The 15,028-nt window shown below is 37.6% G+C and overlaps 1 long non-coding RNA gene across 1 annotated transcript in view; it reads left to right on the top strand.

Moving 5' to 3' along the window:
- LOC145681594 (uncharacterized) overlaps positions 1-15,028 on the top strand; it is a 466,573-nt gene that overhangs the window by 304,726 nt on the left and 146,819 nt on the right. The gene's annotated exons all lie outside the window — the stretch shown is intronic.

Raw genomic sequence — 15,028 nt, forward strand, 5'->3', positions numbered from 1 at the left:
ATCCAAGGCATAGAATAGTGTCTCGGGTCATCCTACTCATGTGGGGCTTAGCGTTATCCTGTAACAGGAAGACCCCTTTGCTATTCAGAAGTGGTGGCTCCAGAGTTTTAAGTATTATTATTATTATTATTATTATTATTATTATTATTATTATTATTATTATTATTATTATTATTATTATTATTACAATTTAGTTTCCACACTATTATACAGAGACTGAAAAATAAGAGGAAACCTTACAACAGCAGCAGGTAGATAGTACTGGGCCTGGCAACACTCGTATTTAAGCTCACTTCGTAGTGTTCACCTGTGCTGCATGGGGTCATTGGTTCGATCCCACCTCGCGCCAAGTGAGCTTTATGGTGGACAAACACCATGTGCGTGGGTTTTCTCGGGGTGTTCCTGTTTTCTCCCACTTTCTTCATTCTTTTCTCATCATCATTGCCTCCTTTAGCCTAGCCGGCATAATCGCGGGACGCAAAATTTAAAGATTTCATTTCATTTCAGTTTTTCAAAGCAGCAACAACATGTAACCAGAAACATATTTAAATGTGAACAGCAGCAGCAGTAAGCAGGGAATAGCAGCAGATGAAGCAATATCAATGACAAACGGTCCTGTTCCTAAAGGAAATATTATATTGAAGTATTGGAATAGTTAACTTACGTATTTAGGTACGGAACGTATACGTCTATTCATACTATTCAAATTGTCCATATTTTTATTAAATTTTATATTTTATTATTTTTTAGTATATCTTAACCCCTTCAGTGTGGGTGGCGAGATAACTCGTGTCTTCAAAACGCACCTGCTGTGCGGATGGCGTATATATACGCTTTCATTTTGCTTTGGCTATTTTGTATTGCGTATGGCGAATATACTTGCCCATAGTATGAGTAATGTTATTCCTGATAATATTTAGCGAGTTTGCGGTCACCTAGGAACCCCAAGAGACAACATAGAAAAATTGGGCTTAATCTGTTGAGACATTCCCAAATTTTGTGTAACCTAACCATATGATGATGATGATGATGATAACCATAAATTCTACAATGAGAAGTTATAGCAGCTAATTAGAAGCAACAAAGATCATAATGCCGAAAATTTCATTGTGATTGCTTGAGAGGTTCAAAAGTTATTAAAAAGGTAACAAATTCCAAAGTTCTAAAAAAAAATTTAAAAAACTACACTTTTTACAGCGGTTCGCATCTGAAAATTACGCACTGAAGAGGTTAAAGGGCCTATATGATTTAAATTGTTCGTTTCCTTTTATCAATCACTTTTGATTCGCTCTCCTCTATTGAAAGAATGAATAATATTACATTATTACAGATAAACAGACACTGATATCTTCCCCAACCCGCACCCTTTCCGAGTAGTTGCATGAAATATCTGTACATATCTGCTTTAGAAAGGTGGAAAATCGCAGGAATCGTCCAGACAATTTATTTTGGAAAGGTGGCAGCTCTTGACAGCATAAGGTCAATGCCAAGCACATGGTGCACATTAAGAATTAAAAAAATAAAAGTTCATAAAAGTACAATTCAAGCAAAAGCTCTACAAAATGAGACATTAATATAAATAAGCAAAAATTAGTACTAATTAAAATAGAAGTTTCATAAACGCTAAAAGAGCAAAATAACTTAAAGGAATTTCAATAAGAGAAAATTATGAAAAGCAAACCTCAGAGCACATTAACTATTCCAATTTGAGGAATAAAAGTGAGAATATAGTCTCTGTAAACCGACTTATGCTCTGAAGCCTTATTAAGATTATCAAGCAATTGTAAATGTTCTCCGAGGTCTGCGTATTTTGGATATTGTACTAGAATTTGTGAAATATACGGTGGGACGACGCTATAGTTTTCACGGGCGTTTACCGCCATGCGTTAAATAGAATAAGTGAGACGAGTATCCAATATGCAAGCGAGTCAGGATAACTTCATTTCGGTGACATCTACCAATTCTCCGAAAGAAGTTTTACTGAGTTAATCTTACTTTTCTGGATTTGGTTTCAAGCCACTTCAAGCCACAGTGAGAGTATATTCGTTGTGGGACCCAGTATAACTTCTGCCAATGGATGCTGGTTGAATTTGTAACTAGCATAGTGAACCCAGTAGCTTATTTCAGGTTTTACTTTTATGGAGGCAAGACTATCCAATTTAAATGAAATTCCACGTTTTCCATTTTTCTCGTATATCAAACGTATACATTTTAAACTCAGAGGGAATGGTAATTGCTGTTATGCAGACTCAAACGATGCTCCTAACTGTAAGTCGATCAAAGAAAGGAAAAACATTACCCTATTGAACGTATGCCATTTGATTATCAAGAACCAATCATGAGTTTAAACTTAAAACAGGTACAACTTTGTCTTTTTCTTATAATAATTATTATAAAGGCGACCAAGAAAGTTCTGTCGCTTTTTCACTCATCACCTTCGAACATCGATATGTCACCTAAGGTACTTGGAAGATCAAAAATAGTCCCCATCAGCATCGACGACGACTTTCTGCCAACGTTCTGGAAGGCCGCAACGTTCATGAATTCCATCGCGGTAGAACTTGGTGGGCCGTGAAACGAAGAAGGTGTCAAGTGCATTTTGCACCTCTTCTAGGGATTTGAACTGGCGTCCTCTAAGGTTATTTTCCAAGGAATGGAACAGGTGATAATCGGGCGGTGCAATGATCGGGGAGTATGGTGGATGTAATAGTGTTCCCATCCAAGGCGTAGAATCGTGTCATGGGCCACGTGGGGCTTAGCGTTGTTCTGTAACAAGAGGACCCCTTTGAGATTCAGAAATGCTGGCAGAGTTTTGAGCTTTTCTTGAACACGACTCAACTGCTCACAGTACACAGTTGCACTGATGCTCTTACTAGCTGATAGTAGTTATCGATGCACGATGCCGCGAGCAGTCCACCAAACACATAGGAAGACCTTCTTCTGGTGCAGTGCTGCTTATGTCTGTCTTTAAACCGGTTTATGGGATGGTAAGCAATGATGACGGCGCCGTGGAGCCTCGTACAGGACCCATTTCTCATCGCATACCAACAAACTGTCCAGAAATAGCTCCTTCCTCAGACGAGACAGCAAAGAAACCCAGGTGTCTGTTCGCGTTGCCTTCTGTTCAGGAGTCAAATCATGTAGGGCCCATCGACCCAACTTGTAGCTCTTCCCAAGTTGATCGAGGTGCTGCTGAATGGTTTCTCCACTCACAATGAATTGTAGTCCTCCAGTTCCTCAAATGTCTGGCCACTGTTCGCCTCAATTGCTGCCTAAACATCTTCATTTTTTACATGTGGTGGTCTTCCTACACGTGGTGCGTCTTTGAGTGTTTGGTCATTGTCCTTAAACTTGTTAAATCACCGCTTCACTGTCCGCGTAGTCACGACACCCTCATCAAAGGCCTGGGATGTCTGCAGCGGCGTTTGACCCCAGTTTGAACTCCTACAGCATACTCCCTTATGACACTCCGTGCAGGTTCCATGTTCACTCTGTCCTTACGCAAGTTCACGGTGTAACTGAACTGCCACAACCAGATAGTATGTTGGATATACCGCACCAACAACTGACCTGCACCGTATCTCCCTTCACATTCAACTCACAGTGTGAGGGTCATTGAAACACAGACATCCACAGAAAGCGACAGAACTTTCTTGGTTACCTTTATAATAGGGCCTAATGAATTAATTGTGAAGGACGTATAAAGCTATTAACTTCAAAACGTATCTTTCTAACACGTCCTTCAAAAATGTGTGATCCTTCACATTTGATCAAGTTCTAGAAACGTTGGTAAGTAAACATTTATAGTTCAAGGGTAATTGTAATATGGGTAGGCACTGAGAAAACAATAACACTTTTTAATAATATTTATGATGTATACGTTTTATAGTGTTATAAAGCTTCCCATATACATTTGTTTATATTTTATCTGTTAAATAGATCAAATATAAGATGTTACAAAGAATTCAATAGTTAAATGTATGTTTGTCACTCGTGATGACAAAGGGTGTTGATGTTTCTACAATAATTTGAAGACATTGTAATCTCTTCGAACTAAGAATACTCTATAAGCACACGCGTGGTATGTTATGTATAAAAATAATACAATAGACAGCATTTATTTTGACAAACAAGCACTTACATAATTCAACAACGTGGATGTTTTGAAGTGTATATGTAAAATTGTTCGATTCTATTATTATTTTAGTGCGATTAGGGAATTGACTATTGACCAAAGTTCCAATGAATAACACTTTCTCATGATATGTGTGAATTCTAGGTAAACAAAAATATTCACTGATATTGAAATTTCTTAAAATATAGATATTGATTAAGAACCAAATAAATCTTATTTTGATGATCTTGAAATCTTTTCAAATTATTAAGAGCTTGACCTCACTTTAGATATATGATTGAATGATATGATGTGAGTTAAACATTCACAAAGTCGTAATAAGTGATTTGATTATTATTCGGCTGAGCAGAAAGCTGAAATGTATGTAAATTTAATCTTTGCTGTAACTCAATGAAACCTCTTTTTAATATGTTTGACAAACTATTGCAAAGACTTCAGATACTTATACCAAGTATAATTCTATTAATCATCATCAGCATTGGTATTCTGCTGTTATTGGCATGTTATTTGCCGCTACTGAGAAACTTGCATGCTCCACAGCTTCCGTTAACCTCTTTGTATTCACGTACGATCTTTTTGTTTTGACATCGTCCATCAATTGTATTTTCCTTCTTCCCCTCCCTCTCTTTCCTAGCAATATACTCTCTAACACGTTCCTCATGATAACAGTTCCTTCTTAACAAAAGACCCAATCAGTTTCTCTTCCTATTCTCAATAATATCTCAAACTGTTCATTTTCCGCTCGACCCAACTCTTTCTCCCCATTCTTCTCCACACCAACATTTCAAAAGCTTTCATTAGTTTTTCATCATTTTTGAGTATTTACTCTAAATATGAATTACAAAAGCACATGACTTGCTAACATTTCATACCTCTTTAGATATACATTTTTCAGTTGATAAACTCTATACATTACAGGCGAAGCACAAAAATTGGCCATGTGTTATTCTTTCAACAAAGGATTTTACAGTGACAGAATGTTGACTTCTGCTATGAGGAGGCCTGTTTCGATTACAGACCATACAGGTTCGATTCCAGAAGCCTCTTCTACTCATTAGGATACGAACTAAATAGTTCTAATTACACTACAGTTTCTTCCAAACTATGGTCTCTTCGACATTGAAGTCACTTTGAAATATGCAAAGGGAACAGTGTAGATTTGCATTTTGAGTTCCCAATCAGAATATAACCTGGAGCTGACAATTTGATTAGACGAGAAACTTAAGATGTATATTGCAATCCCTATTTATTTGTTTTAGAAGAAACTGAACTCAATTTTAACCTATCAATAAGAACGTAGAATCACTTTGCATTACCGAAAATTACTAGCATTTTGTATTTTCAAGTTTTAAATATAACTTTATATCGAGGGAAACGATAATTTGATCTAAGAGTGCTAAACTTGTTAACCTTGAAGATTTTACTTTGAGTTAATTAGTGATAAGGTTGACTACTTGAAACTCAACGATTGTGTCTGAGATTCTGAGAGAACAAGATAAGACTAAATGAACTACTAATGATTGTAATTACACCTTGACTTCAGTGCTGTCTCCAACGCTAATATCCCTATCTGTATCAGTTGTCTTTGCTTAGAACTACAGAGTGAGAGTAAAGTGATGCAACATCGTGTTGCGAAATAAAAAGGAAATTCGCTGGAAAAATCTAGAAATCTTCAACTACTTTTAGCTACTAATATCACTAATACTGACAACTTTAACAAAATCTTGAATTTAGCTACATAAAATAGTAAAGAAACACAATGGTATATGGTACCTGAGTTAGATAACAGTTCTTGGGAGTTGGAATTCCTCATTGATATATTTTTTTAAATATCCTCTTTCAGAATACCTTTCTTTTTAAGATAATGGTTATGCAATTTATATTAATTTCGAAACAATTATTGTTGCTATGGAAGCGTACAACAATTTTACTTTTCATTGTATTCAATTCCGGTAGAAATTGTAGCTAATTCATGTAATTCATTTTATTGTAATTATCAGTTTTTGATAACTCCAGACTATTAAATAACAAATCAATTGTTCACCCACACAAGAAAAAGATAAATATTATTTTATATTTTTGTTTCGTCATGTAGGTGAGCGTATCCGAGTGTGGGTTTAAAAGTAATATCTTAAGAAGAAAAAGATGTTTTGAATAGAACAATACTTTAAGTTGCCTCCTTTCGTTTATGAGGACGGAACTCCTGATCCTCCACATCTACTATGATATCCAAGAGTATCAAATTTTAATCCCATGGGATTGAGCTGAAATTCAGATAATTGAGTTTTATAGTGTCCCATGACAAATTAGCTTATGTATTTTTATTTTCGTCTCCTAATATCAATGCATGTGTCAAAAGAGATGAGGTCAATGGTGTGGAAATAGAGAAAAACAGACATTATGAAATATCTGGGAATCACATTTGGTAGGAAGTTAAAATTTTGTCAACATAAAAATATATCATGGAAAGAGCAAGAAAGGACAATAGGCTTTATTTATATATTATTTCAGAACGATAGAATATGTATTTATACAAATAACTTGTAAGAACTAAGGTTCTGTAATATGAAACAGTACTAAAACTCTGACTAACAGATTGACAGTATTCTTCTTACGGATGCGATGGTAGCGCCACAAGAGATTTTTAGGACTTCTGCCGTTTAGGACTTGTGCCGCGAAATAAATTTTAGGGCTTGTGCATTTTAGGTCTAATGCCGTTTAGGTCTTGTGCCTTTTAGGACTTCTGCCGTTTAGGACTTCTCCGCGTCCCCTATCCTATCTTACGAACGTCTTTCTTTGATAGAACTTAGACTTTTGTCAATGAACAAATGAACAGTATTTAAGTATTTTCTGTACATCAGATCCCCTTGACTGTTTGTCCATTCATAAAAATAAAATAAAAGGTTCCTCTGTCCACTTCCAACTAACCAGAGTTTGAGGTTAATGTACCATGTCTTGTTGTCAAAACTTTATAATGAGTCGAGTTAGTTTTATTGAAGTTTTTGCCTGTATTTTCTGTACGTAATTTTCCGTGTGGTACTGATAATGTAACCCAATTGCGAATTCCATTAAAAATTATCCACAAAAGAATATATATTGGATTTATGCACCAAAGGAATGCCTTCTATCCACTAAACCAGGGAGCAGGACTATGGTGACTATACGTACTTGATATTTATCTGCATAGAGTGGCACATATACACACCCATCTCCCCCTTATTTGTTCGCATTCAGCCTTTGAATTTTAACCGTCTTTGATGTCCCTATTTGTGTGCGTGTCCTTAAAGGCTATAAAGGTTAATGAAAATAAGTGAAACTGCGTAAATTGTGATATTGTGGGTGTGCGGGTGTGTTTGGACCAAGTGGTTCCGGGTTCCATTTCCGGCAGGAAAGCATAGAAAATTTAATTTCACAATCATTTATATTCATTACTCATTTGTCTCCTTTAGCCTAAAGGGTATAAACGTGGACGTTAAAGTAAACAAAAAATATTTCATTTCCAACTGTGAACATTTCACCAGTATTTTTTAGCAATGGCGTTGATTTCTGTATAACATTTAGGGGTCCATTCAGGTTTGTTATATCGTTTAACCCTTACAATACATCAATAATGATTTTAAAAGTAATATAGGGTCTATGCACCGAAGGGAGGGGCCCTCGCACCCCCAGGATCGGCGCCTATGCTTTTGAGGGGAAAGGAGGAAAATAAAGTACAAAATGCAGTTCTATTCCTGATGTGAAAGCCAGAAAGGCGTATCCAATACCACTCGAATAAATTTAGAACTGAACTATATGAGTTTTGACAATATCATCTGTAAATCAGTAGTAAAGACAAATTCAAATGTGTTATGAAATCAAATTAGCCGCTGCTTATTGTTGCGTCTGTGTGACAATGGTTAGTAAAATAGCCTATTGTGAGTGCGGGTTTATATTTTCATTACATCGTCGAAATCTCGGAAAAGATTTTTGAAAAGAAAAGGTAACCAGAAATTGATTACTGAACAAATAGCACTAAAATATCTCATTTAAAAGATTAAATTGTTCGAGGAACCTTTTGCTATGAGTCCCCTATTCTAAAATTTAATAAACATTCTTTGTCATGATATGAAATTGCGTTGCCTCTTTGTACTTGTGTGTCTACTTTGCTATAAACGTAATAAAATCGTTTTTGTACTACATAATGTACAGACAACATACTGTACGTGGTACAATACAGTATTGGCTTGTTCTCTTTTTTTTAAAAAAATAAAAACGACAAATGCATTGTATAGAGGAATATTGGGAAATTGATCGAGCTAAGAAAAACAAGTTTAATTTGTAACGCGTGTATCATACTTTTGTTTTCAGTGGCATACGAACCTGCACAAATCAACAATCTGTTAAGTCAGATGCAGTGTTGCCAGATCAATCAGTTGGAAAAGCAGGAGATTCGAAGATAAAAAACAGGAGAAAGCAGTAGACACATACAGTGGTAGCGTTTGAATGTAAATCCGGGGGGGGGGGGGAATAAAATTTGTTATTCTTAAGGGGTCAATAGTCAAAACAAGCAGTCCAGAATTCATTTCCGATTAACTACGTTGAGCAAATAAAAGGGAAAGTCCCGATTTATATTAATATTTTTTGATACACACGCGTCTGAAGTAAAACGCAGTGAAACAGCAAAGTGGAGTGGGAAAATGTCTTTTCATGCACGTAACGATAACGTAGCTATATGGTACAGTCACACGTGATCGTGGCGTAAGACGATTTCTTGCTGACGATCATGGAGAAATGATATAAGCCACTCATCCAATCCAAGTCCCAATCTAAACAACACTTACTTGTAAATCTTACAGAAAGTCAGAATATAGACGAATCTTATAGAAGATAACTTACAGTTGTATTCTTTGCATTCATATTATATACAGTAAAGCTCTATAACTATATGCTGTACAGAGCTTTGTGTATTATAACAGAGAAATTTCATCTTTTTATTTGAGGAAACATTGAAAATTCAATATTAATAATCTTCAAGTTATCGAAGTAAGGAAAGAGCAGGAGATTGTTTACTTTTCGTTTTCTTTCGCAGTAGATCAGTAGAACGTAGAAAAAGCAGGAGATCTCCTGCAAAATCAGTAGATCTGGCAACACTGGTCAGATGACTTCATAGAACAAGAAATGAAACACGTGACTGTAGATACTGTAATTGAAAACTGTATCACATTTATTAAAATGATAGAGTTAGGGTTAGTAAAGCTTTTATTACACAGTAATCACACAAAGTGAATGTTATAAATAAAATTACAATTAAATTTCTTAAATCTACACTTAAAATATTTTAAACAAAAATGGCAACCAAACACATTACATTAAATAAAATTCAATTAAAAATGAAATGTAATCGTTCAGTTTTACGTCCCACGATTAAGTCGTGTAGACTAAAGGAGGGACAGTGATGATAAGCAATGAATGAAATGATGGAATAAAGAAGTTGGGAGGAAACGGTAGAACCCCGATAAAACCCACAAGTCGATTTGACGCGAGCTGGAATCGAACACTCGACCACTGAGTCACTGCGGCCTTAAATTAAAATCAGGTTAAACTAGTTCTTTAGAGATAACCACTGCAGCTGTTGATAGTCTAGGGTTGCCAACCGTCCGGTATTTTACCGGATAATTCGGTTTTTGACTTCCTTGTTCGGTGTCCAGTAAAACCTCGAAACCGGACGTTAAATGTCTGGTAATTTTACCCCTTACTAGTGACCAAGTAATTGTTATGTCGAACGCATATTCAATGTTATAAAAAAATCTTTAGAGTGACAAAAGAAATTGTTTGTCAGTGAACATGGTTAAAACAGAGCTTATAATTCGCTTTGATATCGTGCGTAGAATTTGCTGAAGAGTTGAAAGCATGAAAATTTACTAAGTTTGCTTTCCCCTACATCAAAAATACTGTGCAAAATTATGTTCAGAGCGTTGAAGAATCTGAAAGTAAATTACAGAGATAGAAGAATAATATACCAGGTTTATAGGAACCAAACAGCTGTTATAGGAAGAGATCAGAAGAAACCAAGAATAAGTAAAGGAGTGAGGCAAGGATGTGGACTTTCACCTTCCTTTTCAACGTCTATATAGAAGAGGCCATGAAAGAATTCTTTGAGAAAAACGAGAAAGGCGTAAAAGTAAATGGTCAGGTTTTCAGCACAAAAAGGTTTGCTGATGACATAGCATTGATAGCGGAGAACGATGAGGACATGCAAGAAGCACTTTCAAACTTGAACGATCAACTGGAAAAAACATGCAAAATGAAGATAAATAAGAAGAAAACGAAAATGATAAAGTACACAAGAGCAGGACAGGAAGGAGCAAACGTATGGCTAGATGGAGAGAAAATCGAAGACGTTAAGACGTTCCCCTATTTAGGAAGTCTAATAACCTCGGACGGAAGAAGTGAAAAAAGACGTTAAGTTCAAGAATAGCGCAGGCTAAACAAGCATTCAATAGGAAAAGAGGACTATTAACATCAAGAAATGTGTCGCTGGACGTTCGTAAACGATTTATTAAGACACTAGTATGAAGCGTGGAGCTGTACGGATCAGAGACGTGGACATTTAGAAAGCTGAAATATCCCAGCTGGAAGCATTTGAAATGTGGTGTTGGCGCAGAACGATGCGCATATCATTGACCGAAAGGAAAAGGAATGAATACGTATTAAAGGAAGCTAATGAAGGACGACAGATCATGAAGATAATAGGAGAAAGAAGAAACAGCATGCTAGGCCATCTTATTCGATACTCCGATTGGATCACTGTACTGATAGAGGGAAAGGCAGAAGGAAAACCGGGAAGAGGGAGACCAAGGATAGAATATCTAGATGCAGTTACGAAGAAGAGGCCTTATCAAAGTAGCTCTCCCAAGCGAGAGGAAAGTTTTAAAATTTCCATGTTGCCCACCAACCTATGGTTGAGATGAACAACAAGAAGAAGAAGATCAAAACTGTTAAAGGATCGTCAACAAAAGTACATATTGAAGAACGCAACTAACACTACTTCATCCTCACCTACATCGTCCAATTAAATAATGCATGCAGATGCAGTAAAAGTATGTAGGCATTATGAGACATTAACACTTTTCTCGAGTGCGTATTCTCTTAAGATTGTGACATCAACGCTCGTCAAAAACGATAAAAAAAAAAATAAAAAAAACTGAAAGTGGTTACTTCACATAAAATTGAGTGATTCGAAGTTCGAATTTAATCACTTTAGTTACTTTTGAAGCAATTATTAAACTTACTTGCTCCGGTTTTAGTTATGTTGGCATATGTAATTGTTGTAGTCTCTAATCAATAATGCATCGTATTTAAAACGGAAAAGCAAATATAATTTGCAATATAATTAATGGTATTCGTATGCACAAAATATATTTGAAAAACGTCTTTCAAGCTTCGCTGGGGCTGGCCGGTATTTCTATTTTCAAAAGTTGGCAGCCCTATGATAGTACTGTAATCCAGTTCTCTCTTAGGAAATATAGTTTGATGGGCAACGTTCTGTACTGTCAGGATTCATCTTGCACGATGATTTGTGCACCTGTCAACTGTATCGAATTCAAACAGTTCGAAGTCCCGTCCTTGATAACCTCGGTGTGGCGTCAGAACACAAAACACAAAAGCTCAGAGTCGAGAAATAGCACGTCTTCCCCGCTGATTTATTAGCTATCTCGCACCGGTTCGGCTCCAGTAGGAGAGCATTTTAATGCATTGTAGTGGTTCAAATTGCACCTTGAACTGTAGATTCACGTCCAGTATAACTTCTGTGCTAAAAACAAGCGCTAAACGTCAACAGACAATCGTTCGGGAGAAAACTTACACTACATTGAGATCTGTGCATCTTGCTTTTTACCTATCATAGCGTAAACTCACGCATTCAGTCATGGGGTGAGTAGTCGGCAGGCCAGTGGATCAATGGTAGAGTACTTACATCTGGTGTGATGAGTCTCTGGTTTGATCAAAGATCGTTTGAGTCTGTGGTACACGGCATTGTCTATTTCTTCTACATTCTCAAGGGACACGGTGACTCAGTGGTATAGAGCACACCTCTGGAGCGTGGGGACCCTGATTCGATCCCCCCAAGTAAGTCTGTGGTGGACAACAACCTGTCCGTAGGTTTTCTAGAGGTAATGTTTATCCAAAATATATGAAAGTAAAGAAGTGAGTTGAGTAAGACCAACACCTTTATTACTCTCCTGTTGTGTAAAATCGCATAACAACTACATGTTGTGGTGTGCAAAACTGGCAAGGTTTTCTCAGAAACTATCACAAATGTGCATTAATTTTGATCCCTACAATCCCTCTAGAGCCTAAAGTCGATAAAAAGGATAGATGAGGTGAAAATATGGGTACAAAGTTTAATGGCTCTGCGTGATGTCTTTTTATACGAAAATCTAATTTCAAATAAACACATAAACACGTTATTGGGTATTATTAAAGGTTTAAAACGAATAACCACTGGCATGACAACCCTTATGGGCCTGGCCCGCTCCAACGCCATCTGTTACCGTTTGAACTACGTCCAGTCTAGCAACGAAAACGGTCAGTGCACCGTGTCCCTTTGTTTCTAACAGGCGTATCAGGTGCTTTCAAGACCATTATTAAAGGTACGACAAAGATATTAATGGTATGAAGGCAGAATATCTCTCAGTTGGTACACCAAGGGCTGAAATTTTCTTGTTTGTTCAGGAAACAATTATGATATATATAGGGTGGTCATGCATCAATGACGGAAAATTTGGGAGGTGAATCTACAGGTAAAACATGGCAAAAAATGTCATATGAACATTGGGTGAATGCGGCTTTGTTTGAACGCTAGAGGCATCTAAAATGTCACCTTCCGAGGCGGCAATTTGCAATATCGCAAGAACAGAGAGAAATACGAATATCGGGTCAAAAGATATCAAAGGAAACTAGTGATGCGTACGAGACGAGTCGAGACAGAATTTTCCTGACAAAATTCGAGTTGAGACACAGCTCTTCCAATAGAGAAACACATTTTTCGAGCCGAGACATCACTTTTATAGCACATTTTCGAGACGAGACACCTCAAATCTTGTCTCGTGCGCATCCCTAAAGGAAACCCCATCTGAAGAATCCAATTATGCATATGTGATGACGAAACAATGGGGGCGGCCAGATGGGGGGCACAAAGAAAGTGTATGAAACGTGGTGAAAACAAAAGAATTTACACTGAAAAACCGTAGGAGGAGATGTTACATGGAACATGCAGCAACAAATGTTAATGAACAAAGGCAACAATGACTACGGTGTAGGGACACGATGGTAGGTGGAATGTAGGAATACAGTATCTTTGTAACGGAGAGAAATAGAAATAGCGAGTCAACAGATATCAAAGGAAACCCCATCCGAAGAATCCTATTACGCACATGTACTGTAGAACTGTGGCGGCGCAAGGGAGCAACAAAGAAACTGTTAAACACTCTTAGTAATGAAACGTGCAGATCGTACAAAACACGTATGGAAGATGAGACCCAGTGTACTGTAAAAACAAGTGGTATTTTTCTTAAGTGTGGTCAACATAATGCCGTCCTACAGAAGGTGTTCAATGTGTCCTCCTTGTTCTTCGAGACAGACAGTTACACGATTGCGTAAGGATTCTCTGGATGGTGGCAATAACGCTGGTATTTGCCGTAGTGTTGCAAATGCAGCTCATACACGATGGCAAAGATCTTCAATGTCATGCACGGGACGTGTATACACGAGACTCTTCACGTATTTACACAGGAAAATAGGGTATTCAGGTCGGGTGAACGTGGGAGCCATGCTAGTCTGCTACCACTACCTATTCACCTGCGTGGAAATGTTTCGTTCAGATATGCACAAATAGTGTGGCATGAATGGGAATGGCCGTGCTGGCTCAGTGATAGAGCGTTCGTCTCCGCTGCTTGGGGTCCCTGGTTCGATTCCAGCTCGCGCCGTGTGGACTTTATGCTGAACAAACACCGTGCTCGTGAGTTTTCTCGGGATTCTCCCGTTTCCTCCCATTTTCTTCATTGCATCATTTCATTCCTCTCTCATCATCACAGTCTCCTTTTGCCTAACCGGCATAAGCATGGGATGTAAAACTGGAACATTTCATTTCATTTTCATGAATGGGAAGGGACGCCAACATGCATAAACCATATACACTGTCGTGTCCTTAGTGACACGTCTTCAAGCAGAATAGGTAGGCGCTGGGTCAGAAACTGGAAATACGACATTGCTTGCGTTCAATCGCTGTGGTAAGTAGTGTTGTCTCACAACGTTGTCATCAACAATACCAGCCCACACATGCAATTGGAAACGCTGATGATGCTTCGTCTCTAAAATTGGATGCGGGTTGTTGGGTGCCCATCGATGGTCATTGTGGGCATTTGTGATGCCATTCCGTATGAATCCCTCATCCGAGAACAACATCTGTGTTAGAACTTTTCTCCGCGTTCCATTCGCTTTCTTTGTGCCCCCTTGCGCCATTACTGCTTCGGTATCACTTAGGCATAATTGAATTCTTCCGATGGGGTTTCCTTTGATATATTTTTACCCGAAATTCCAATTTCTCTCCGTTATTCCTACATTCCGTCTCCCATAGTGTCCCTATAGCGTAGCCATTGTTGCCTTTGTTCATTAACATTTATTGCTTTATGTTCCATGTAACATTCCCTCCTGCAATTTTCCAGTATAAATTGTTCACTTTTCTGCACGTTTCATTCACTTTCTTTGTGCCCCTCACTAGCGCCGCCAGTGTTTCACCATCACTTATGTATAATTGGGTTTTTCGGATGGGGTTTCCTTTGAAATCTTTTGACCCGACATTCATATTTCTCTCCGTTCTTGCGATATTGCAAATTGCCGACTCGAAAGGTGACA

Source organism: Thermobia domestica, chromosome 3, assembly GCF_964235325.1.
Source record: "Thermobia domestica chromosome 3, izTheDome1.hap1.1, whole genome shotgun sequence".
In the NCBI taxonomy this organism is placed as follows: domain Eukaryota; kingdom Metazoa; phylum Arthropoda; class Insecta; order Zygentoma; family Lepismatidae; genus Thermobia; species Thermobia domestica.